Below are 27,369 nucleotides of genomic sequence, written 5' to 3'. Positions count from 1 at the left end.
CAAAGGGTAGACTAAATTTTCGTGTATAATGAAATATGTATGCTTGTCATTAAACGCGGTATTTTTTAATCATATTTATAACGCTATAGAAATAATATGATATGCATGTTTTCTATATATAATATTTAGATTTATACGTATATGTATACATACGTAATATATTAAAACATCATTTTTTTTTTTTTTTTTTTTTTACATATTTTAAATATGTTTTTAAAATCTCATCAAAAGTACTGCATTTATAAATGAAAAAAATCTAAATTTTAAATTATAAATTATGATTGCACATAAATATGGTTATTGGAGCGCATAAGCTTTGATATAGATATCTGATAAACCATGAAAAAAAATTGAATATTACAAAAACCATGCGATTTACCTATAGCGCACTTTACACGCGCGGACGGTATTTATTTCTATTGTATTTATAGTACATATATATTTTTACGTCAAGCGTATCGTGCGTATAAATTTTGAAACAGAAGTGGTACAGTGCCCTGAGCATCGTTGAAAAGTATTATTATCACGGAATTCGTGGATATATTACAATAGAAGTGGAAAGAAGGTTGATAAAAGGCACAAAATGAATTATGCACGTTCCGAAAGCATGATTACATTTATATATGCATTAAACCGCACTTCCAAGCATGAGCAGCCTATGTAAAAAAAGGTGCATTTTACACTAAACTTTATGTTCTTCTGTAGCACTCGAATCACTTTACAGCTTAATAATAACACGATATATGTAAAACTTGATAAATAATTAAGAGCATTTATCGTGTCAGAAATTAATATACCAGTGCTTTAAGTAAAAGAAGATTCTTACAATTTTGATGCAATTATAGATCCACGTATGTATGTGTGTGAAGCGAATCTCTACAAAGTGGCGTAAGCCCAGTGTTGCGAAATGTCCTAATAACGCTTACTTAAAATATTACAAATCCTATTTTTATGTATTCGAAAATCAAGAGCGCGTCAAATCATAGCGCGAGATATTATCCGAAAATTTCTTTTTCCACTCGTCTTACAATTACTTTCCCCTCTTTCGAGTTCTAATGATTTAATATAGCATCGTTTCTTGCAAAATTTTTATATCACGATTATATACATGCCACGTTATCTACATTATTATTATGCGCGGTATGAAGCGGAAATTATAATGTAGCATATTACGCTAGACTAGCGGAACGTGCACGCACAATGTTGCACGCGGTCTATTGATCCACATTTTCTTATCTCACGCTGTAATTTACAACTGCCACCCTCGCCACAGACGCTAGACTGGACATTATTATCATCCCCACAGAAAGCCGAAAAATAGACTTTACTGATGCAAACGCATTTTCGATTCTCCGAGCAAATAAATAATAATTGTAATACTCTTATTAAAGAATGTAACAGATTATGTTACAGACAAGTCTCCAGAGTTTTGAACAGTATTAATCGAACTCACATTATATTGTAATAAAAAAAAAATAAATAAATAAAAGCTGATAATTTTTTTTTTTTTTTTCAGAATTGTTTTATTGAAAAAAAAGTAAATTATTTTTTAATCATCAATAAAAAAAAATTAAATGAAATTTGATAAACTCGAAGCAGAAGCCGTCAGTCTCTGTTCTCTGAGCCGTGGGCTTAAATTTTATGAAACATTAATGTATACGATCCGCGTAGAATTATTCCGCTATTTCGCCCATGTTGTTTCTAAATATTTCCTTACACCCTATACATCTTCCCACACAAACACGTATATATTTTTCTAGTTTATCGCAATAAGAACTAAAAGCAGGTGTGCGCGGCTTATAAAAAGCGTCGAGCGAGGAAATCTGGTTTCTTTGCCACGCTCGGCACATTCGCATACAACTGCGCTTACACAAATGTCCTACACGCTCACGCGAATGCAGCTCTCATATGCACTCGTAGAGTTGCCGCTGCAGCAACGAAATCTGCCCGAGTCGGCTCATTCGGCTGCCATAAATCGGGAGTTATAATACGCGTGCGCTCGCTCGCTCTCTGCAGCTTCATCGGAATATAAAGCTAAACTGATATCTCCTGGCGAGCTTTCCGCTTACGGTGACAGAGATAGTTATGACGTACGTTTATCCGGGAAATATTAAGGAGAGATAAAACGTATCACTTATCGGGGGATCATAACCATCCGCTCCGAAAACGTTTCATCATGGCTGAGCGGATCAACTCGGGAGAGATGATATTCGAGAGCAGAGAGATGAAGTATTCGGGGCGTTATCCATGGAACCTGTAAAGGGTTCAGCATCCGCGCGAACGTAATTCAAGTTTGTTCCCTCTTCCGGGTCAGCGCGCCCGTCCGCACGGAAATGCCACGTGGATACCTCGCGAGGCTCTCGCTCTCATCGCGTAAAAATGGCCAAGTTATATAATTAATCGCGCGAAATCGAAGAGAGGGATCGATTGTCGAAAGAATCTCTTTCCGGCAAAAAGCGATTAATTAAATAGTTTGAGCGATTTAAATTTTTAAAAATTCTTTTCTTTATTTTTTCTCTACTTTAAATAAAGTGTCGGCAAAAAATACGACGGCCATTTATTAAAATCTTCGATTATCCTTGAAGAATCTTACGAATGAAGGATTAAAGTCGATTTATGAGGATAGCAAGACCTATACATAAATAAGCGAGCTTAATCCTTCTCTTTACTCTTATCTCTCTCTCTCTCTCTCTCTCTCTCTCTCTCTCTCTCTCTCTCTCTCTCTCTCTCTCTTATCCTTTTATCGTCAAGAAAATTCTTCTAATGTAGATATTATATTTTAAAATTGTACGCTACGTCTCCCATTGTCAAGTACAATAATGCGATGCATCACAGCAAGATAAATAAAAAGTTCTTGCAGAGCCGCCGGATGATAGAGATGACCTGCAACTTTTTATTAAAAGTTTATTTAATTTGCGACGCGGGACAAAGAATGAAAAGGTCTAGTTAGCATGCATAGTATATTTTGTTTTTGCCTGTCGCGGAGAAAATGCAGTTGCATAATAAAAATGATGCCGTGTATAATTCTCCTAAATTAATCTCTGTAGATCGATAAGAATTATTTTGAGAAAAATCTCCATACAAATTAGACGATATTTATCAACAAAACAAAAGACATTTATTATATTATATTTGCGCTACTTAAACACAAATATCATCGATGGTAAAAAAATGATGCAAAAATTAAATTAAAGAATGATGCAAAGTAATCTGTCGGTGTTTCTGCGTGATATTTAAGTACGGTATTCTTGAGTATTTTATACGCGCGTCTAAAAAGAGGGAAAGCGCGATAATATTCGTCATCCCGACATTTCTGCGAATGTTTCGCACGGATTATTATGAAAAGCTCAGAATTCCAGCATATACCGGGTATATAAATATAAAACCGGAATTTTTGTATAGAAAATACACGTTTATTGTATGAAAATGATAAAAAATATTTTATTCCAAGTATTGCCCATTGCTAGCTATACATTTTTCCCATCTCTCTGACAATTTGTGGATGCCACGCCAAAAAAACTGTTGCTCCTTTGAGGCAAACCAGTCATCGAGCCATTTTCGTACATTTTCGTAAGAAGTGAAGCGCTGCTCGGCAAGTGCGTGTCCCATCGATGCAAATAAGTAGTAATCGAATGGAGCCAAGCCGCATGCGAAAGTATTTCCCAACTAAACGCCTCAATCGTTTCCTTGACCGGTTTTGCTGTGTGTGATGGTGCATTATCATGAAGCAAAATCACTTTGCGTTGCCTTTTTTGATATTCTGGTCGTTTTTCACGCAAAGCCTGATTCAAATCGAGTTGTTGTTGCGTTTGAGCGTCATCCTCATCCAACAATGTTTGCAATTCGCTGTCTTCAAACTTTTTCGGTGGTCTTCCACGTTCTTCGTTTCTCGCGTCAAAATCGCCACTTTTGAATTTTTTAAACCACTCAAAGCACTGCGATTTACCAAGAGCACGCTCACCATAAGCTTCGACAAGCATTCGATGCGATTCTGCAGCAGTTTTCTTCAAATGGTAACAGAAAATCAATGCTGTCCGTAAATCGTAGTTTCCAGGCACAAAATTCGACACGTTCAACGCTATTAAAAACTATGCTGTTGTATGAAACTTGTATTGTTGCGAGTTGAAAATCTTTATCAGATGTCAAAACAAGAAAATGGCGCCAATGACGCGATTTGACGGTAACTACATTGACAGCTAGGGCCATCTATGGGCAAATTCCGATTTCATATTTATATACCTGGTATGTGTGTGTCACATAAAATTAGACGGCTCTACCTTTTTATGATACGTACGGAACCGTAAAAAGTTGCAAGAAAAAATGTTAAAGACATAATGTCGCTGGTTGCTAACTAGTGAGACATATCGTATTCGTGAAACGTTCTCTCGTCGACATTTTCTACCAAAATGTATTTATATGATTTCATTACTTTACTGCATTTCTTTATAATTTCTTGGCGTTTTACATATAAAAGTCAGCGTATATTTTACATCGCGTATGAAAGTCCTAGGAGTCCTAGTAGTTTTCATAATTTACTTTTTATTATATAAGTTTTTAGTTTACTTAAAAAAAAAAAAAAAACAATTTAAATGAAAAAAATCTTCTAATATGTAAAACCACAAAGATTTTATAGAATTTTCATTATTATATATATATATATATTAAATCCCTCATTATCTTTTTTCACTTGCGCGTTGCCACATAACTCTTCTCGAGAATCCGATATACAATTAGATTCTTCTTATTACATATAGAAAATAATACACACAGCAAAATTGTTTTTATTATTTAGAAAGTATGGACTTATAGATAAATTGAGTTGCCAGGGTATGGTAATGTTATGACAAAGTTGTCAACCTCAAAGTTTCCGCTCAATCTACGTGAAGTACGTTCCATCGTTCGGAAAAGCCGAGGGCATCTTATGCAAGTGGAAACTTCCAGACGGGCAAATTTACAGAAGATTACGACCAAATTTTTTCACAATGCCGACGTAAAAAGTAAGACGGATACGAATAGAGGTATGTAAACCGACCGGTATCTTGCGAGGATTACATCAAAGCGAAATCGCGTTACTGATGTAAACTTGCCTCCGCAAATATTTTCCCGTTCAAAACAACTGCATCACGATGAATAATGCAGTTATAAACAAATGTAAACTCTGGCGTAATTAATTAAATGATAATTAATAAACATAGACAAAATACATGTAATTATACGATAAATGCAATATGATTAATATTTCATGTTAATGCATAATGAATATGTTACACAGAGCGCACATCAATATAACGCTATTAAACACTATGCCGTGTAATTGAGATAGACAAACGCGGTAAGGATGATAAATGTATATGAAAATTTATATCCGGCAATATATTGTAATTAGTTAACTGCTTTGAGAGAGAAAATGTTAAATATAATTTCTCCAATTTATTTCTGACGCTGAATTTTAAATTATTCTTAATTGATCACTCAATATGTGTATTTCTCTTCTATAAATATATATTGTTTGACGTAATGATCAAATAAATCAATAAATTAATTAATTATTTGTTTTTGTGATAATAAAATACGTATAACTACAAGGTTTTTAATAATTAACGTTAAATTACTTTTTTAAATAGTATCAAAATTATTTCAAACTTTCAAACACATAATTTTAATATAATTGATTTAAAAAAATGTTCCAGAAAGTAACGATTTTTTAAATACGCAGAATTTTTCATTGAAATTTATATAAGAAATTTATTTAATATTATAATAAAATCTTAAACTATACAATATTGTAATTAATTCAGGCATCTCTCTCTCAATCGAATAAAACTCGATCGTAATGTATACCCAATGCGCGAAAGGTTTTTTGCTTCTAGCGCGAGAGAAATATTCTCGTAAAGTAAAACGCCCTTCTCTCGTAAAACGTAAGTGCGCATTTACTCGTAAACGAAACTCAGCTGGCAGCAGCACTTTTGCAGCGAGGCTCTGTTCTCCTTGGCTCTCAAAGGGCTGAAAGTACACAGAAATGTTTCCGACAGACAGGCCAATACTACGATCTCGTCGAACTAATACCACGGAGTGCTAGCGAGGCCATAGAATTTCAGAGAACATTTAATAATCGAGCGGTCTCTGAAAGTTTCGAAGTGTCCGCGATAAACAAGTGCCTCCAATTTGAGGCATCAGTGCAGGGAAAATCCGGTATGGCCAACGAAAGAGGCGAGGTCGAGAAAAAAAGCTTCCGTTCGAAATCGCCTCATTCTCAGTCGCGGATCACTCGACAGGGGGAAATCGGCGACTAGTCGCTCTTTCCACACGACGGAATCTACTTGCATGAGCTTCCGGAGAATTGTCACGGAGAGAAACGGCGGTCAGCTCCGCATTGACCGACAGCGTTTCCGTCATGCGCGAATGCTCCCGCTGCTTGCACACGATTAATCCTCTTTTGCAAATTTCGCGTGGAAAACCAAGCGAGCGTAGCGTGCAGAGAGAGAGAGAGAGAGAAAGAGCAAACTCTGACTTTCGCAATCTTAATTCACTCAGTCAATAAACTTCGGTCGTTTATTTCGTCTCGATGAGAAAGAAAGGAAGAGAGGGAAATAATATTACCGATGTGTACTTAACGAGCCGGAAGTCTGGTCGCCAAACAATAGCGGGGCTATTCGTTATGTCGCCGCGAGCAAACTCCCCGCTTAATACATGATTTTAATTAGCTAAAGTATTGTAATTAGTAGCAACTTTATGAACTTGTACTTGTTGTTTGCGTTTACCTTCGTTTGAAGGCTCTTGTGATAAGAGCCCTTCCTTCGATGTTGATTTTCTGATAATTAAGATTTAATTTTAATGATCAATTAAATGACTAATTAAGTATAGTACTCGAGTCAGTTCGCGAAAATAAGATTTGCGAGGTACTCTTTCCAAGTATTTATTGCTTATAATTTGTACTCTAGTATCTGTGATTCATTGGAAATTACATGAAATACGATGGCAAGTTTTAATTTATTACGAATAAGCTTTGCTTATATAGCCAATCTCACCTATCTTGATTAAATATCGCGGTTTCACTCATTTCTCTTCAAAACTAAAAAGAAAGATCAATCTTAATGTAATAAGTTAACTGATCATTTTTCAAAGCTGATTTTAATAATGAAAAAAAGAAAAAAAAATTGAATTAGATTTTAAATATTTTTTTCTAATAAAATAATGTTAAATATAAATTAATTTATGTTGGCAAAATCGATTCATGCGAGATTAGAGAAAAACAAGAATGGGAAATAATTATTAGATAAAGATATGCAAAATTTAATATCAGATATAATATTTTTTAGATTTTCGATTAATCATAGATCTGAAATGTGAATGCTTGAAGGAATCGTGCAACGGCGTATTACTACATATTGGCACGCATCTTAGATCACCATATGGAATTCTCCGCAGGATTTCCTCGCGTTATTCGAAAACCCTGTCGAAGAGCTAAGTGGCTTTGCGAGCGGATATTGTGAATCTCTATAATTTATAACGAAGATGGTATGCAAAGGGAATTTGTATCGCAGCTCACAAGGGACCTTCTGCAACGTGTTACATATGAGAAGTAACTGAAGAATGGCGGCCGTGAATTATTTATGATGAAAAAAATGAGAAAACAGCTTTATCGTAATTTCTGAAAGAATACCGAGGAACGGGTGCTAATTATTTTTAATTATTAATTATCAAAATAATTTTCTTAATTTCCATATTACAGCTAATATAGAGAGAGAAAGAGAGAGAAAGTTTTATAAATTTTTAAATTTTTACATCCTTCTCCAAAACTAACGATAGCATTCTAAGCAATTATAAAATACTGTTATATAATAATACATAATAAGAGAGAGAGAGAGAGAGAGAGAGAGAGAGAGAGAGTTAAAAAATGTATGATAATTTGCAAGAATCGTAAGCTTTTCTCTCTTTCTCAGAATTGGGTCACGCCCGTTCCACGTTAACAAAACAGTCGGTTTCTTTCATAATCCCTTCTCTTTCTGCTAAATTCCCAAGCACAAATATATAACCGTGATTATAAATAGTCCTTTCAGCATTCACAGACCATTATGGCATTGCTTAAACTGACTCGATGCTCTTTACGGTAAAGTATCTTATTACCGACTTGGTTGTGTAAGTATCTTATTGCCAGTCGTTAAAATGGTTAAGCGTCTCTCACAGAATTTTAATACAAAGAACAAATAATAATTCGCTGATCTAATCTTTTTTTTTTTTTATGAATCCAGCACATTATATAAAATTATTCACTAAATTTGTACTAAATATTTGATTAATTTATTGTATTTAATATTTGAAAATTAATCTCAAATATAGTATTTATTACTGAATATAAGTATAATCTCACACAATTATCGCTTTAATAAGATTATACAGTAATATCAAAATGTTCATAATATTAATTAAATAATTATAAATTTTTGCAGAAATTTGTCAAATTTTAATATAAAAGAGAAAATTCAAGAACGCGTTGTCCGTACACTCGTAACTTTCGAAAATTATAATTTTCAGACCCGAGAAGCTACACGAACTCGATTTTAAACCCTGCACGAAATAGCTGTTCTCAGTTAGGAATGAATAGTTATTCCGGCGCGCGCGCGCGCGCGCACACACACACACACACACACACACACACACACACATATATACAGAAAGAGAGAGAGAGCGAGAGCAATGTTCCGATTCTAGAGACATATATACCATTTCTGAGGCCGCATTACAGCAGAACAGTCGCGTATAATGAAGTGTACATGTGCAATGTAGCGCAACGCCGACGCCGCTCTACTCTTGATAACGCTCTTGTATATGTATTTATAATAGATTTCGGGAACACCGCGGGAACATCTCGTATTTTGTAGACCGTAAATGTATATTTGTCTCGATTTACGTCGTCTGTAAATCATAACATTGTTGAGAAAAAATTGCGAATTACAAGAAACCGCTGACTTTTCTGATGTCTGACCATAATTACTCTTTTCTACTGAATTTTCCATATTCTATAATTTCTAGACATCTCTCATGAACGATTCTATAAATTAGTTATCTTGAAGTAAACACATATCATCCTAATTGCTTATTACACTAATATAATATTTATATAATGTTTAAATATTTATATAAAATTAAATTCTTTTCTCTTGATTATACTAATCAAATTAATATTTTGTATAAGAAATTTTTAAATATTAGGTGTACAACTTTACTTCCGCCGTTTTCCTATAGATGGCTTTAGCGGTAAGTAGTGGTCGAAATAAATAGATCATAGACGTCGTGCGATAAACTTGGGCATCTGTCAACATAACCTCATAGAAACATTAGTCGATTTATGTCCGCATCATAAAGTTATTCTCTATTGAAAATGTCAGTTTACGAGCCAAATTCTCGTCATTCGCGGGAGGTTTTAATTTTTTGCTTCAATATGAAGAAATCTGCGGCTGAGGCTCATCGAATGCTCTCAAATACTTATGGTGAAGCCGCTATTAGCGAAAGAATGTGTCGTGAGTGGTTTCAACGCTTCAAGAACGACGTGATTTTCACGTCGAAGACCGGCATAGCGGTGGAAGAGAGAAGGTTTTCGGGAAGATGCAGAATTGGAGGCATTACTTAATGAAGACTCGAGTCAAAGTCAAAAAAAATTGGCACGATCATTGGGAGTGATACAACAAGCAATTTCAAAATGTATAACCAGTTTTATACAATAAAGCCTCGAATTTCGGAAAAAACGGCGGAAGCAAAGTTGTACACCTAATATATGCGCATACAACTTATTACTTATATGTAGGCGCATCCACAAACAATTGAATACATATTTATATGAACTTTTTTACTCTAAATAATCGATACTACAATCCTCCAAAACAATCACTATTCCTCCTAAAACATCCTGTATATACAATATAAAGCTGATGGCAAATTTTTTAAGAATTGAAAACCCGATAGCTAATTTTAACAGCTGCAAAAAGAAACATAGCAAGATTTAAAATATAACTGCTGTTAAATGTATATGTGCTTTTAAATTTATCTAAAATCTAAGAATAAAATGTCTAAATTGAGATTCTTCTTATCTTCAGTGATTCAACTGTTGCATTTATTCGAAAGATTTGATGAGTCGACTTTTATTCCAATCAGCAATAACGTGCAATAATTGTCCGTTTTGTAAAATTCATGTTTTTTTTTATGAATCGAAACATATATCGTATGTTTTAATATACAAAAGCCATCCTTTTCTTGGTCAAGCGCGTTACGTCGATGCAAAGCTTGCTGCGTGAAAATAGAATGTACAACCACTGGTCTATCGAAATGTTTCGAAAAAGTTGAGTGCATAAAGTTACCCGCGTATATAGATCGTCAAAAAATTCCGAGCAACATCGACAAAAGTTCGGAAACTAGTGAGTCGAGAGTACAAGCAGCTTTGTGTCTCTTGTGCCCGTTTTTCATTAAATGCACGCGTCGCCTTATTGTTAGCGGCACACGAGAGAGAGAAAGAGAGAGAAAATTCTGCGCACGCACAAAATTTCGGCACCTCCTCTCCCTGTCGCACAAAATTGGCACGTATGTATGCGCTTAGCGGGATATAAATTTAATGAGTCGCACGCGTGTCCTGCCTCGCTCTTTTTCCTTTATACGTTTCCGAAATTCGATCGCGTAAAAGCGACTGCACGTAAGAGTTAGCGATCAGCCATACGTTCCGCTATCAGTCACAAAGGTGAATTGCAGACGTACCGAGAGAGATTGCAACGGATGCTGGGCACAGCGCGTTGCGAAAAATGAAGCCCGAGAAGCGCGATCGACGAATTGAGTGGAGGTTTGTGAGCAACGAATGCATGCCTTAACGCGGACGCTGCTGCACTGACTTTCGTGCTCGTCGAATTGCATGGTTTCACCCGAAAATCCAATACACTCGATTCTGACGGTACAATACGCCTCAGTAACTTGAACATGGATCTAGATGGGTATACCGTAAGATCTTCTATTTCAAAGTAGTTTGACGAGCACGAATTTCAGTTTCAATGACTATCACGCCTTCACTTTAGTTAGTTGATGATTAGAACGAAGACTATTATATAATTATTATATTGAGATTAGTTGGAAACACTTTGTAATTTAGTCGATAGTGTTATAAAATATTCTCGAAGAAATTGATTTTTTAAACGGGAAGTGAACTTTATTCTTATAAATAATCTAGCGTCCAATATTTTGTTGAGCGAGAAAAATTTAATCTTTTAAAATTAATTTATTTGAGAAATTCAGATTAATTTAAGGGTTAACGTTATCAGAAACCATAAAAATGTTTTTACGTTATATGTGTACTGTAAAATTTTTTTTATATATTTTATGTCCACTAATTTTATATATATATATACAGGGTGTCCCATTTTAATCTCCTCAGGTAAATATTTCAAAAAACAAGCCCGGAAAAGAAAAATGTTTTAGACAAAAGTTGTTTGGTTTCGAGGGGGCCATAAGATGGTGACAATGATTTGACCTTGGAAAATCATTTGAAGGTCATGTGAAGGTCAACTTTAAAATCTTAAATAGAAACCCCCATTTTTTATTTAGTATTCTTGTAGCTGACATCGAGAGCTTTCCAAAGCACTAGAATAAAGTATTTTTTCATGAAGTACTTTTTGAGTTATTTTATATTTTATAATCTGACATATTTTGATATAAAAAGTTAAATATCTCGTAAAATATTTAGTTTTCGATAATCTTACCGTAATACTTCTATGTACAGAATAATGAGACAAATCAATTAGTATAAAAAAAAAATTGTTTTTAAGAAAATTATTTACAATGTATTTTTTTAAACAATTATTTGTTTTTTTTTTGGCACTAATTAATTGACACAAAGAACATAAAAAAAATTTTTGTAAAATGCAAAACATTTCGCAAATATGCAAATGTTATATCATCTAAATAACGCTCATTTTCATCTTATGGATCACTGACGATCGAGAAACGTAATTACTTCATAAATCTATTGCACTGCGGTGGTCATCAACATATAAACAGTACATATAGATTGAATCCCAATGGGCCATTTCTAAGCTCAGATTGGTTGAAAACACTTGTTGAACGTAGCACAAACTTCTAATAATTCTCTAACCAAATTGTATGCCTCGTATAATCCACATCGCGTTTCGCTTATTGACAGTTACAATGCGTTACAATGTGAAAATTTTTACAATCAAATTGCTATTTTATGATCAATTAGTAAACTTCACGGTACATGTAAAGCATTAGAAAAGGCACATATAAATAATACTTAAAATAATAATTTGAAATATTTTAACATCTAACGATATATCTGTCACAACTAAAAACAATATGATCAGAGTCTCGCAAGAATCTTTTCAACTAGGATTTATGCAGAAAATTATGCGCAATTGTTTTATATATATTTCTTAGATATTATATATTTTTAATTACTATATAAATCTAACAAATTTATAAATTTTTATATCCCGAAATTTAAGCCTCTCCAATACGGTTCCTACATTTTAAATATTCTAAGAGGCACGTGTGAGAGAGAGAATGAAAATTCTCACAACAGCTCGACATTTCACGATTCCTCCGGACATTACAATTCAGCTAGTGTATAGGTACATCGGTTATGTACATAGAGAGAGAGAGAGAGGAAGAGAGAAACGAAACAGTGGTGGTTGCAACAAACGAATCCGCGTGATTACAGTCGGGAGCAAAGTCGGCGCAATGAGCACGTATTTAGCGCGCTGGCGACTCGTTAAAAGTGCAGCCCGGCATGGCTAAAATCCAAAAGTCAATAAAAGGGGTAGGTTAGCGCAATTGCTGCAGAAGCGGTAAAATAATTCGCGTTAACCCACGGAGGGAGAGTGACCCCGGAGAGGCGAAGTTTGCGAAGTAATATTTTACTTGCCGTCAACGTAAGCATTTTCATACGTCACACCGTACATTATCGATGCTTTTACCGCTAACGACGAAGCTTTTAGAGAGCGCTTTTTCAAAAGTATCGCAGTTTTCTCGCGAGAACGACGACGAGTGATGCGACTGTACTGACACGGGAATAAAAGGAGCATCGTTTTCGCGACAAGACGACGCAATGTGGATACATATTAACTGCATGCATGCGCGTCCAAAGTTTTCGAAGCGTGATGGGTGGTATCGATAAAAGGGCAACGGCTAAGACATTAACCTGAATAAGTATTCGACAGCACCGATAAAAGACATCAGCCGTCCACTTTTAGCATTACGTCGATTTTATTAAAGCATGTTCACTCACGTGACGCCGGGTAACGCCGAATTAAGAGTAAACAAATGTATTTTAACTCGGTAAGATTAATATAAAAATTCTTTCTTTTTGAATTGCTAAAAAATAATATAATAATTATAATATTAAATATATATAGCGGGTACAATTATCGTAGAGAGATTTTTTAAAGGCCAAAGATAAGACGGTTACATTTAACTGATTTCCTTGAAATTAAATATGTACGCGAGTATAAAAGTGTTAAACGGGACAGTGAGAAGGTAACGACCGAATAGCCTTAAAGCAAATATAGAAACGAATGTCGTCTTTATTATTGGGTTGAGTAAAAAGTCATTGTGTATTTTTGCAACAGACGGCATTAGTTCAGTTTTGGCAGTACTAGAGTCATTCACACATATGTTTGTCATATATCGTTTAACAGCTGACGGTTTAAGCTTCATTCTAAAAAAAATTGAGCGATTTGGTTGAGTTTTGGAGATTTTACAACAAGTTGAAGATGGAAGACCAAACTGTGCATTTTCGCGCGTCAAGCTTGTGAAAAATTGCGTAAAGTTTACGGCGACGATGCTCTACAAGGACGTCAGTGCCAAAACTGGTTCAAGAAATTCCGCGCTGGTGATTTTGATCTCAAAGATGCTCCTCGGTCAGGAAGGCCCACCGAGGTTGATGACGACAAAATAAAGGCATTGATCAAGTCAAACCCACGTTACACGACACGAGAGATTGCAGAAACATTGAAGATCAGTCAGAAAAGTGTTCACGTCCACCTAAAGAAGCTGGGATACGTAAGCAAGCTCGATATTTGGATTCCTCGTGAACTCAAAGAAGTTCATTTGACGGTGCGTATAAACATCTGCGATATGCTCATGAAACGTGAAGAAAACGATCCTTTTTTGAAACGAATGATAACTGGTGATGAGAAGATATGTTTACAACAATGTGGAATGCAAACGGTCTTGGTCCCGACGTGATGATTCGCCTCAAACGACTTCAAAAGCAGAACTTCATCAGAGGAAGGTTATGCTCTCAGTGTGGTGGGATTGGAAGGGTGTGGTGTTTTTTGAGCTCCTACCAAGGAACCGAACAATCAATTCGGATGTGTACTGTCGGCAATTGGACAGTTTGAACGAATCTGTCATCCAGAAACGTCCGGTGCTCGTCAATCGTAAAGGAGTTGTGTTCTATCACGACAACGCGAGACCACACACATCTTTGGCGACCCGTCAAAAATTATTGGAGTTTGGATGGGATGTGTTGCCCCACCCAGCATACTCGCCTGACCTTGCGCCGTCAGACTTCCACTTGTTTCGCTCTCTTCAAAACTCCTTGCGTGGAATAACGTTAAATTCAGATGAGGCGGTAAATCAGCACCTTGTTCAGTTTTTCGCCAATAAAGACAGGTCCTTCTACGAACGGGGAATTATGAAGCTCACCGAAAGATGGCAAAAGGTCATCGAACAAAACGGAAAATATATCATTGATTGATCTTTGTTCTTAATATACATAAATAACTTTGAAAAACATACAAAAAATACGCAATGACTTTTTACTCAACCCAATATTATACGCGTTCTATTGATAACAGTGTGAAAACATGTTTATTAATTACAGAAATAAGAATCTTTATCAAAGATCATTCTGCATTTATGAGGATAATTTAAAAAAAAAAAAAAATTCCTTTGGCTACATCTATTGTTAAAATATTTACGCCAAATTATCGACAACTCCATCCACTCAGAGATGGAGTTTGCTGTGTTACTGCGCATTAATCTCCCTAAGTGCATGATTACGCCACTCTCGTACACCGCTAACAAGCAACAAGCATCATCGTAACGCCTCTGTTACATTTTCTGATATGTCAGCTATGTATATTGTTCCAAAGTTTCCGGTGTACGCGCGCGCGCAAGCCGACTAAAGGAGCTATTACTGTATACTACAATATATATACGCTCTGACAGCAAAGTGTCTGTCATCACGCGTTTAATTAATTACACGCAAGAACTTAACGTCGCGCAGGCGTGTTCATCTTGCTTGGTGATGCTCTTTGCGCGAAACGTTACAATGTTCACGCGACGTTACAAGTGGCATGCCCTCACGATACTGCCTGTATAATTAGATTTATGGTCACGCTTTGGTACAGCTTAATTCTTCGTTACGCTCTACCAGCCACCAGATGCTTATATATTGCTAATGTTGACCGACAAGTAGAGAGAGAGAGAAAGAAAAGGTGGGAGAGAGCAGCCGGGACCGGATACGAGTGTGCACGGATCCGCGTAATCGCGCATTAGCACCTCGTGTAATTATAACGCAGCAATTAGTCAAGTGGGTTCCGGAGGAAACTTTGCCGCAACTATTCGTCCAACTGTATCGTATGCAAAATCCGCAATCGCGGATTTGTCACCGATTATCGAATTTTAGCTTTAATGTAACCGCGAGTTCTTCGACGGCGGTAAATGGCTAATAATTCGATACCCGATCGACAACGCGATAACGTTCGCAAATTCTCATCATAATTTTGCAAGATTCTTCAAAGTTGTTCGCAGTAAAATCGCAGGGCCCTGTGAATACATACCAATAAAAAAAAAAAAAAAAAAAAAACCCACACCAGAATGGATGGATCATCACTGTTAATTGAGATGAGCGAATCCACATCGTTTTATTCGCGCTCTCTGGAGATCGCGAATGTCAATAAACTTTTCACTTATAATTCATTTTATCGTTACGAATTTCACATAAATCGCGTCCAATCAAATTCTAACACGCAGCGTAGGAAAAGGTTACGCGATGACTATCTCAAAATATTTCTATGAAAAAGCTCGATTTTTACCTTTCTACTTTCAGCAGAAAATTACATGATCAAATGGCGCGAATCGCAGATATTTTTACGTTTCGAATCGATTCGAATCGATTCGGAAAGCAAGAACGCTCTCTCGAAAGCTTTTTATAAAGGAAAATACAAAAGAAATGTATATTTTCTCTTCGACTTTTTCGTTTATGATCAACTTGTGTGGCAAATAAATGTACATTAGTTATAAAGATATTGAATCGCAAAGTGATAAAAAAGCAGACGAAAATAAAAATTTCTCACATAATTTTTCAAAGATATATGAAAAGTACATTAAATACAATATTTTTGTAAAAGGACACATTGAAGTTTAAACATATCTCGATATAGTATACATACAATTATAAAATCAAAGTTAAATATTTTTTTAAATATCGCGAAGAATAAGACGAACATGTAAAGATAGTGTATTTTTCACATCATACTTCAGATCGAAGGTAATCTCATGCTTTTTGAATGAAGAATAAACTGCAGTTTTATGAAACTAGAAAATACACCGATAAAACATTTGCACTAGAAATAAAAGACCAGTTTTCTTCTTTCTATTCGTTTTCATTTAAATCCGTCGATGCGATATGATGGTCGATTTTAAACGGACTCCGCTATTCGCAACGTATGCAACTGCAACGCGGCACGATTGCATACTATGCATCTACGTCGTAAATGAGCCGTGATAATCCGGCGGTGATGCTTTTAGAATTATCGCGGGCGGTGAATCGCGCATCACGCGATAATCATCACGGACGATAAAGATCGTGCGGGCGTTCGTGCTGCGCGAACGATTATGCGAGCAATGATCCCCATCAGGATCGCCGTTCATGTCGCGGATGGGTCCGTATACGGGATGACGAGAACAAAGTGAATGCTGTCGGCCCGTCATGCCGCAGATTGGCTACGCCCGGAACGTCATCCGCGCGTCTCGCGAGCATCTCGTACGCGATTAAGTCTGATACGTTAGCCCAGCGGAATTAGAAATTGCGATACACGAAATTGCATGGCCCTTAATATTTTGGCTACCAAGTGTACATAAATCGCTTTCTTTTTTAATCATAGAATATGAATATTTTTGAGTTTTATCTTAATCATTCGTCGCTAAAATCCTATCGATGACCAATTGCAGAATTAGCAAATTCGCAATAATAAATAAAAAGAAATCTACAAATAAAAAAATATATTAGGTGTACAACTTTGCTTCCGCCGTTTTTTTCCGAAATTCGAGGCTTTATTGTAAAAAACTGGTTATACATTTATGATTCAAAGTATTGTCCACTCCCAATGATCGTGCCAATTCTTTTTGACTTTGATTCGAGTCTTCATTAAGTAATGCCTCCAATTCTGCATCTTCGAAAATCTTCTCTCTTCCGCCGCTATGCCGGTCTTCGACGTGAAAATCACCGTTTTTGAAGCGTTGAAACCACTCACGACACGTTCTTTCGCTAATAGCGGCTTCACCATAAGTATTTGAGAGCATTCGATGAGCCTCAGCCGCAGATCTCTTCATATTGAAGCAGAAAATTAAAACCTCCCGCAAATGACGAGAATTTTGCTCGTAAACTGACATTTTCAATCGAGAATAACTTTATGATGCAGTCACAAATCGACTAATGTTTCTATGGGGTTATGTTGACAGATGCCCAAGTTTATAGCACGACGTCTATGATCTATTTATTTCGACCACTACTTACCGCTAAAGCCATCTATAGGAAAACGGCGGAAGCAAAGTTGTACACCTAATATATATAAGCAATATATGATAAAAAGAATAGAAGATATATAAAATATTTTTCTAAACAAGCTTTTATAGTATTTAAAATGTCTTTAGAGATATAAAAATTATTATTTTTTATAATATTGTAATTATTTATTTTTTCATATCATTCCTTCATAAATTTCACGAGCGTATGAATCTATCGCATACCAATGACAGGCGATCGCTATATGAGCGATGTGTTATTAACTCAGTGAGTTAATTGGCTTAATGAGTTTTTCGATATTCATGCCATAAGTTACGAATCACATATCCTGTAATGCCATCGTTAATATTTAATTATTCTTAATTTGTGTGATCAGTACTTGAAATAAATAATATATCTTTCGCGCAGACTGATGCGTTCCATTAACTTAAAATGATTATTACCGTTGCATCTATTGAGAAATTCTCAGGTTTTCATCGATTGACAGTTATATTTCAAATTAAAGCGGTAATAATTGAATCAATTAAAAAGTCTCCGGATTTTGTAAATCTGTTGGAAAAACTTGTTATATCCACTTCGACGACGAATCGAGGACTAGTGAAGAGTAATATCGTATTACATCGAAATACCTGTTGCATTGCTCTCATTGGCCGCTTTCGTTCGCAATTTACTGACGAAAACTAGTGAATTGCACGGGACCTTTACTATAAGAAAGTATATCGAGTTTACGATTAGCGTTTCTCTTTTACTTCACTTAACAAACTCACGGCTGCTAAAACTTTCAAGAACATGGAATTTAACAATCGATGCTCTTTCATGTCGAAACAGATATTCCATACATTTATGGATTGATTATATAAGTAACTGTTAATATAATATAAAATAAAATAAATTTATAATATAATTATACGCGTATCAATAGTATAAATATATGTATATAAAAAAATAATTTTTTTATAAAAAATGTATAATATAATAAAAAATACTACGCGTCTTTGTAAATTAATTTTATTGATAACTTCTTTACTGCAAAATTAAAAAATTTCATTTTGTAATTTTTATTAACATTTTGCAAGTATAATTTCGATTGCATAAAATTATAAAAAAAATTCTGTATCAATTCTCGAGGTGCTAAAATTATAGGTAAAACGCTAAAATTATAGCCATTATACTTTTGAAAACTGACTAAAATCAATATAATAAAATAAAAATAAAATTAAGTATATTATAGATGAAAAAAACTAATTTTAATAAAATACTTTTTATATTATTGAAATGACAAATATTTTAATATGCTTTGATAATATTAATGTAGAAAAATATCAACGTATTCTATATGAGCGTTTACCGAAACATTGCATTATGCCGATATAATCGCATTATAAAACTTTTCGATTTTCGAATGCAAACATTTCAATATATTTGACCACTTTTGTGCGTGAGCCATATTTTATCGAAAAGAAAAAAGCAAATACCTGCCGAATAAAGCATTCGCGTCAATGTTTTTCAACGAATTCTATTTTTTTTTTTTTTTCAAGATATTATTGTACAATGTTGATATATGCCAATGATCAATTTTCCAAAAATTTCCATTTTATATGAAAAATAAACTTGGAGCTTTCGCGAATTTAACGAGCGGATATTCTGTAAACTAAAAATTTCAAGATATACATATTAATATAATAAACATTATTACATATGCTCAAACTACAAATCTGCAACTCTGTGGATTGCATTTTAATAGGAACATTCAAAACGTAATAATTCGGTCTTCTGCAAATGTTATTTTTCCAGTTTAATAACCAGACGTTCTACTCTTTTCATTGTTATTAAGCTATTACAATCTAATTGCACTTAGTTTAATTTTTTTTATTAAAGCAATCTCAATTAAGAGATTATAGGCTGTAACTTCTTAAATTGATTCTATTAAACTTTGTGAAACAACGAACATTCTACGAAATCTGGAATAAAAATCGTCTAATCTGGCAAAGCCGTACATTGCACGAATATAAAGCGATGTTATACTGAATGATCAAGATTTTTTTTGCTTCCGATTTTACCGTATAGAGCAACAGGTAAAAAGGAACGCAGAATGAAACCGATAGAGAGAGAGAGAGAGAGAGAGAGAGGGCTCTATCTTGTGTGCCAGAAAGTGAGTGCTTAGAAATTGATTTTTTCGGACTTCCAGAAGCCTCGACGATTCGTTTCCAAATCTCTAAATTTCTCGATATAGTTCGAAAATTTGAATACCAATGTTTAAAATGTGCGCGATATATGATGTAATTTCGATATACAAATTCGAAATCTGTAATTGATAACGTAAAGATTAATGTGTCCTTTTACGGTGGGCATTAGTTTTGTAATTCTCATCAACATAGATTTCAAATAAATATTCAATTACAAATTTATATATTTATTTAGGTAGTTATTTCTGAAAAGAAAGAGAAATGAATTAAATTTATTATAGCGTTTGCAATATAACTTTTGATAACCAAAAAATTCTCTCTCTCTCTCTCTCAAAATATATTGCTTTTTCCTAAATATCTTTTTCTTAATAATTCGTTATTTGCGAATTTTGGTTTTAAATACTGTAATAAAAAGCACGATCTACGAAAATTCTTAAATCGAACGCGCTTTAATCAATTGAAAATTCAGGTACATAAATCACTGAAACTTTTCTAGGTTATGAGAAAATTGTTTTCTCGCGCGCGGAAGAGTTTTAAGTACCGATTAATGCCGGCGAATCTGCATTATGAATAACAATGAAAAGATATTATCTCATCATTTAATTTTATGATTTTTAACATATATCATTTTGAATACAATACAAAGAAACGTAGTAAAAATATATTTCTCTTATATTTCCTTATACAAAATAGAAATGTTTCTTCTGGATATCTCCTTTATATAAAAAAATTCTTATATATTTTTTCAGAGAGTATATAAACATATTTTCCTTCGTGAAAAAATTTAATTGCTTGTATTATTTTATAACTCGATACGTATTTACGCGTGTATATTATATGTTACACGTATAGAATTTTTAAACAAGATAAAATTTGATAAATATATATATATATATTTAATGCGTTATTACACACGTTTAAGGAAATGGTAAAGTCATTCGGATTACAATATCAATTATGGCGTGTACGATCTAGATGCACGGACTGACGATATCTCGTGATTATCGTATTAAATGACCATGATTAATGGGATATGATGGATTCATTTCCGGACTACTGCTTGACAAACTGTCGGTAGGATTTCGGACCGATTACACGCGCGGATAGCTTCTAGATATGTCAAAGCATGGAGAACGCGTATTACGTGTTCGCCCAAAGACACTGGATTTCGGAGTAAACGCCTCCAGTTAGGTATCTCGAAGATTAGCGCTCCGTTATATGGTACATATACCCGTTTTCGGATTAGCATATAATATATGTGTCCTAGATTCGCGATAATGATCTGTTACATTGAACGGCGCAAATAAGTACACTTGTACGAGAGAAATTCATCTCCGAAATTTTGATGACCGACAAATGTCTTAAAAATTGTTAATTACGTTGTTTGCAAAAGTAAAAACTATTTAGTAAGAAGCAAGTATATAATGGTCGTTTAAATGCGTATTAAAAAAGTTTTAACATTATTATTTTCTCAAATATGACGCGGCAAGTGAAAGGGATTCTCTCTCAGGTAACATCAATTACAAAAGGAATTAGACAAAACGAGAAGGTGGCGTAACACGTGGAAAGTAAAATTGGAAAACTTATTCCAAGTACTTTGCTAACCAAAAAAATTGCCGCATTTCATTTCCCGCGACTAACTTATTAAACTTTTGTGATTAAAAAGTTTCAACAAACAATCTTATTACATTCTAAACTGAATGAAAATGACGTCGATGAGAGGCGGGAATCGTTTGACGATCGTGAATCTCGTCAGCGAAGATTTTTCTACCGGAGCTACCGTAAACAATTTCGTTGAAGGGTATGAAACCGGGGTTTTACCTGATAGCAAAATGTTATATCACGACCTTGGTTACATATTATGCCACGACGAAAACCCCTTTATGGCGTTACGTTGTCTCCGCAAACGCGTAATGTAATGTGGTTATGATGCCGGGAAGTGCATAAGTGCAGTCAGGTGCAACAAAGAGTATGCATACGGTATGTATACTTTATGTTGTATACGCTATACATCCTTTGTCATACACATTTGCCATCATATCGGTATATGCTTCAAGGTATATACCAGGTACATAAATATGAAACCGGAATTTTTGTATAGAAAATACACGTTGTATGAAAATGATAAAAAATATTTTATTCCAAGTATTGCCCATTGCTAGCTATACATTTTTCCCATCTCTCTGACAATTTGTGGATACCACGCCAAAAAAACTGTTGCTCCTTTGAGGCAAACCAGTCATCGAGCCATTTTCGTACATTTTCGTAAGAAGTGAAGTGCTGCTCAGCAAGTGCGTGTCCCATCGATGCAAATAAGTAGTAATCGGATGGAGCCAAGCCGCATACGAAAGTATTTCCCAACTAAACGCCTCAATCGTTTCCTTGACCGGTTTTGCTGTGTGTGATGGTGCATTATCATGAAGCAAAATCACTTTGCGTTGCCTTTTTTGATATTCTGGTCGTTTTTCACGCAAAGCCTGATTCAAATCGAGTTGTTGTTGCGTTTGAGCGTCATCCTCATCCAACAATGTTTGCAATTCGCTGTCTTCAAACTTTTTCGGTGGTCTTCCACGTTCTTCGTTTCTCGCGTCAAAATCGCCACTTTTGAATTTTTTAAACCACTCAAAGCACTGTGATTTACCAAGAGCATGCTCACCATAAGTTTCGACAAGCATTCGATGCGATTCTGCAGCAGTTTTCTTCAAATGGTAACAGAAAATCAATGCTGTCCGCAAATCGTAGTTTCCAGGCACAAAATTCGACATGTTCAACGCTATTAAAAACTATGCTGTTGTATGAAACTTGTATTGTTGTGAGTTGAACATCTTTATCAGATGTCAAAACAAGAAAATGGCGCCAATGACGCGGTTTGACGGTAACTACATTGACAGCTAGGGCCATCTATGGGCAAATTCCGGTTTCATATTTATATACCTGGTAGTTGACAGCAATGTTTTCTCTCAATCTTCATGACTCGCATAGCTGAAAGTACTACGTGTGTAAATTCAAGCCCAAAACGAGCTTCAAATAATCATATTGTTGCACGATATAGTATTCGCTTTAACAGGAGAAAAGTGAAAAAATTACAGGATATAATAAAATTCTCTATGCGAGAGACAAACATAAATATCAGAGTTTATTTTTCGACAACAATGTAGGACACCTTATTTAATAGCAGAAAAATTTAGATATTTAGTAAGCGAATCGGATAAATATAACAATTTGTAAATATTTCGGAATTAAACGGCCACTACACAGTCCAAATAATCAAGAAACGAGTCTATATTGATAATCGTACCAACTTTCGTTAAACATAAAAGAGAGATAAACACACAATCAGAGTTGGATATCCAGGACAGAATTTACGAGTAGGATTAAATGTACTTTTGGAAAGGGTTTTAATATAGGGTAAAGAAGATAAGATGTAGAATTATCTAAGCAAAAGGAATACTTGGTATCTCAAGATTCGTATGCACGAGCAATTGCGCGGCAAGTGGTGCAACGATGCGCGAAATAATGCCGCTTATCTATTTCCTAGGTGCTACGTATACGATCCCTCCGGGCTTTTAATCCTATAAACAACATCTTATAGACACTATAGTCACTATTCCATAGAAAGGAGATACAACACAGGACTGTAATGAAATTCTCCGTGTTAGCGAGTTTTGGCCATTTTGAGTTTTGACAGACAATACTACAATACTTGTGCCCTTGAGAATTACATCGCCGCGATGATACGCATTCGCACATAGTGATACATCCGGTTACTTTTATCTCTGATTTTCTTGACAGCAGACAATATCTCTTTGTCTTATTCGCATTTGTCTCGATCACAATTCCGCGAGTCCGGTGCTGAGTTTGCACTGTCGAATGCCATCCTTTCCACGTAACGTTCAAGCTGTCCGAGACATTATTAATCGCCGTATCGTTTTAACCACGTCCAAGTAGAAAATTGGATTTCGTCGGTAGACGCGCGCGATACATGTCGCTGACACACACGTCTTGATAAATCGTCATGAACTTCGTCACCGTTGTTATATGTCATCCACCCTGTCACCGCCACGTATATATGTATACATTTATAATATTTTCAATCATATTTACCGTCAATATAATAAAAGGAGTGTCATCCGGAATCCGGATATTAACTTTCTTTACTAAAACGACGTGCACGTCAGCAAGCAATGAACGACGAACTCTGCTTGTGTGTATAAAATATTGTTTACAATCATGTTGATTGAATCATATAAGTAAATTTTATCGAAAAAATTTAAATTAGGTGCGTGTATATATATATGTATACGTGCGCATACACGAGGTTTTTTTTTTTTATTTTTCATTAAAATATAATAAACTTCAATATGTAAAAATATTGAAATTTATGCACAAATTGTACTATACGAAATAAATATTTAAATCTTCAAATTTTTTCTCCCTAATATAAATATACGAAATGTTTAGAATGGCTTTATTAATAATTTTTTAAAAAATTTTATTGTTTTGACACGAATCTTCTTCTCGCATATACTTTACGAACACCCTGTAGAAACTTACAATATAGCTGAGCACTTTCCACTTGCTTCTATTGCAGCGAAAGGGAATGTTTGTAAGATGCAAAAAGAAGGAGATAGAATAAAGGAAAAACGGTTAAGTGATGTACATTTTCATGGAAAAGCGGGAGAAAGCCGAGAAAATTCTCACGAATAACGACGGAGTTTCGCTTGCCACAAAACAATGGTGGTAATATCTCGTATAATGATGGAAATAGTTTAAGAGAATTACAATGGTCGGGAGCTTTGAATTATAACTGATGTTAAATGATAATGATAATAATTCATGATAACGTATTTATATTGATTAAAATAATTTATGAATAAACTATGTGTAATAATAATTAATGTAGAATTGTAACAGTAAATTTTAACTATATATAAATTATTATTTGTCATCTTTTATGTTATTACTAAATATTTATAACGAAAAAAATTTTATATTAAATTGTTCAATAAATACATATAAAAAATTTATATATTAGGTGTACAACTTTGCTTCCGCCATTTTTTTTTCCCGAAATTCGAGGCTTTATTGTAAAAAACTGGTTATACATTTTGAAATTGCTTGTTAAGTCACTCCCAATGATCGTGCCAATTCTTTTTGACTTTGACTCGAGTCTTCATTAAGTAATGCCTCCAATTCTGCATCTTCGAAAACCTTCTCTCTTCCACCGCTATGCCGGTCTTCGACGTGAAAATCACCGTTCTTGAAGCGTTGAAACCGCTCACGACACGTTCTTTCGCTAATAGCGGCTTCACCATAACTATTTGAGAGCATTCGATGAGCCTCAGCCGCAGATTTCTTCATATTGAAGCAGAAAATTAAAACCTCCCGCAAATGACGAGAATTTGGCTCGTAAACTGACATTTTCAATCGAGAATAACTTTATGATGCAGACACAAATCGACTAATGTTTCTATGGGGTTATGTTGACAGATGCCCAAGTTTATCGCATGACGTCTATGATCTATTTATTTCGACCACTACTTACCGCTAAAGCCATCTATAGGAAAACGGCGGAAGCAAAGTTGTACACCTAATATATATATATTTTTTTTAATATAAATATGGTATATTTTAATATAAATAATATACAGAAAAAATTTTAGATTGTTAGAAATATTCAAATTTTCAATTGACAAAAAGAGTTTCAATATCGATATACAAATATATAATTCAAACTTCTTGCAAATTTGCAGCAGACATATGTACATTATATCCCTAAATTAAACAACATTGCCTCTAATTTCGAATCGGTCGAAGAGAGTCGTAGTTTGAAGGACATTCCGAAATTTTGAAAATATCGTGTATAAGACAAAAGCATTGAGTGCAAGAAAGTGCATTCGCAATTTCTTGTTTCACGTACATTCGCGCACAACAACGACAGGCTTTCTTGCGGGTGGAGAACTCACGTTTTTATTGCCCCTTCTCCATGTGTCTTTGAAGGGAAATTGCGTCCTAGTGGATATAGTCTATCTGTGTCAACCGCAGCAGCCAGCGTCTCAAAGCGAGATCCAAACGCCTGCCGAGCTTCTTAGTATGTATTCCTGCGCGAACTCATCATCCAATACCGACATACCTATCCGACCTTCCTTGACATCGTGGTGGTAATTTCCTCGCGTATCCTATATCAGTATCTCGTACACGAAACCGATTTTTTTTTTTTTTTTTTTTTATTCAATCAATCGCTCCGCAATCGACAAGACACTAACAAGTAAAACTTCCTCGGAAGAGAAGGTGCCCAATGTCGCAAAAGTTTAACAAGATCTTATTTTTAATCACTAATCCATTTGAGATAACGAAATTAGAGAGGATTCTACTTCTCTCGTCAAATATACAATACTTTCTCTGATAATATTTTAAATATGTGAAAACAAATCGCGCGCTCGGTTTTGTCGAATAAAAATATACTCCGCATTTTTAAATGCTTCACGTTCTACACGTTCCATGATAATAATAATTGATGAAGAGCAAATTCAACTGCGCGCAATGCAAAATGATATGTAAACGGTTCGTTACATATAAACATTGCTGATCCAGATCTGTCAGAATCGTGTTGAACAACGAGCAGCACCGACCGTTACGCGCGCACTGTATTTGCCGAGACCATCCGTACAATAGGAGAACCCTAATTATGATTAGACAGCCGATACGCTAGTAGAATAAATCGAAACCGCGTACATATCTCGTTAAACGCTAGCAAGACTTCATTAAATTTAGATAATTACAATTTATGAATATTGTGTAATCTCTCATTCTCTCTTGAAATATTTAAATTATTGGTACTTTTAAAACTTTGATATAAATCTTTGATTTATATACATTTTAAGAGATATTCTATATTTTATTATATATTTTATATAAATTATATATATTTCAAAAGATCCAATTTACTTTTCTCCCTTTCCAATATACTGGAAGGATAAAACTTTATTGAGAGAACTGCACGAGATAAAATTATTTATCGAATTCAACTCTTGATTAAATGGTCTGGATTAAATGGACAGCGCTGCAGATATGACGGACGAGCTGCGATTGCGTCTGATAGGAATACATAGTAACCATCTGTAGAATGTTTAACTCTCATTTCGAAACACCGCCGTATATCATCTTGGCATGCTGCATACACGCAATTCTGTTGTACTAATATCGAAACGGTATCGCATTTAGAGCTGCGTATCATCACAACAAACATGTTCCTGTCGCATACATATCAAACCAACACAATAGTTTTCATTATTTAATAGGCACAATATTATATATGTTTCTGTAAACATATAAGATAAATTAAACTTTTACATATTAATAAGTATAAGAGAG

At 34.7% G+C, this 27,369-nt stretch overlaps 1 protein-coding gene across 12 annotated transcripts in view; it reads left to right on the top strand.

Annotated features, from left to right (window-relative positions):
• 5-ht1 (serotonin receptor) overlaps positions 1-27,369 on the top strand; it is a 128,314-nt gene that overhangs the window by 56,632 nt on the left and 44,313 nt on the right. The window contains exon 1 of one of the 12 annotated variants that reach the window (XM_070297238.1): positions 10,555-10,828. The exons of 10 other annotated variants lie outside the window; for them this stretch is intronic. The gene's annotated coding sequence lies outside the window, so the exon portion shown is untranslated. Of the gene's footprint in view, positions 1-10,554; positions 10,829-24,649; positions 24,736-27,369 lie in introns of those variants that run through there. One more of the 12 variants, XM_070297239.1, reaches the window with a different exon arrangement.

The sequence above is a fragment of the Polyergus mexicanus genome, unplaced genomic scaffold (assembly GCF_030449975.1).
Source record: "Polyergus mexicanus isolate NDT 795.1 unplaced genomic scaffold, iyPolMexi1.0 SCAF_6, whole genome shotgun sequence".
Taxonomy (NCBI): domain Eukaryota; kingdom Metazoa; phylum Arthropoda; class Insecta; order Hymenoptera; family Formicidae; genus Polyergus; species Polyergus mexicanus.
This window is presented reverse-complemented; position numbering and strand designations above follow the sequence as displayed.